The 818-nt window shown below is 52.6% G+C and overlaps 1 protein-coding gene across 1 annotated transcript in view; it reads left to right on the top strand.

Moving 5' to 3' along the window:
- The window catches only part of arid1ab (AT-rich interactive domain 1Ab), a 54,978-nt gene that overhangs the window by 47,320 nt on the left and 6,840 nt on the right, over positions 1-818 (top strand).

The raw sequence follows: 818 nt of genomic DNA, 5'->3' as shown, positions 1-818 counted from the left end.
GGGGAGGGGGGGGCGGGAGGTGATTTGGCGATAGAAATGCCCCGTCAGTGTCGTGTCCTCGCTGCCTGGTGCCTGGCCGAGGGCTACAGAGGCAAGGCAACACTCCCTGGAGATTAGTACTGAGCCAGAAATGATGAATGGGGGGAAGAGGCTCGTGTGTGTGTGTGTGTGTGTGTGTGTGTGTGTGTGTGTGTGTGTGTGTGTGTAAAAGTCACACAATTCCCTCTCTCTCTCTCTCTCTCTCACTCACTCTCTGTTTCTACCATGCAATTTTTTTTCCATCCTCACGAGAACTCCCCCCCCTCGCCCCCTCCTCCTCCCCTTTCCTCCCTTCATCTTTAGTAGAGGGAAATCCCTGCCCAGAGGGAGGAGGAGGAGGGAGGAGGGGGGGAGGAAGAGGAGGGTGATCCGGTTAATGTGTGAGAGCTACAGAGGCGAGAGGGTGATGTGAGAAAATGTGAATAAATGTGACCTGCCAGTGACCCCAGTGTTGTGTGTGTGTGTGTGTGTGTGTGGCAATTTAATGAATGGGAACCTGTGAGTCATCAGACTGGCGTGCTAATAGTGAGAAGTCCTGAGCTGAAGTTAGGGATGAGCGCTACTATGTCTCTCTCTCCCCCTCTCTCTTTCTCTGTCACACACACACACACACACACACACACACACACACACGCACAATACAAACAAACAATCACTCACTCTGCACACACACACACGCACACAACTTGCTGTCTCCTGTCTCTATAGGCCAGGCAGTAATCTGTCAGAGTCAGGGTTTAGATCATTGTTTCCTGGTGACTCTGAGAGCCCAGCAGTGG

The sequence above is a fragment of the Seriola lalandi genome, unplaced genomic scaffold (genome assembly GCF_002814215.2).
Source record: "Seriola lalandi dorsalis isolate HSWRI2012SDOR001 ecotype SW California unplaced genomic scaffold, Sedor1 jcf7180002054505, whole genome shotgun sequence".
In the NCBI taxonomy this organism is placed as follows: domain Eukaryota; kingdom Metazoa; phylum Chordata; class Actinopteri; order Carangiformes; family Carangidae; genus Seriola; species Seriola lalandi.
The sequence above is the reverse complement of the archived record's forward strand: the minus strand, read 5'-3'. Positions and strand labels throughout refer to the sequence as shown.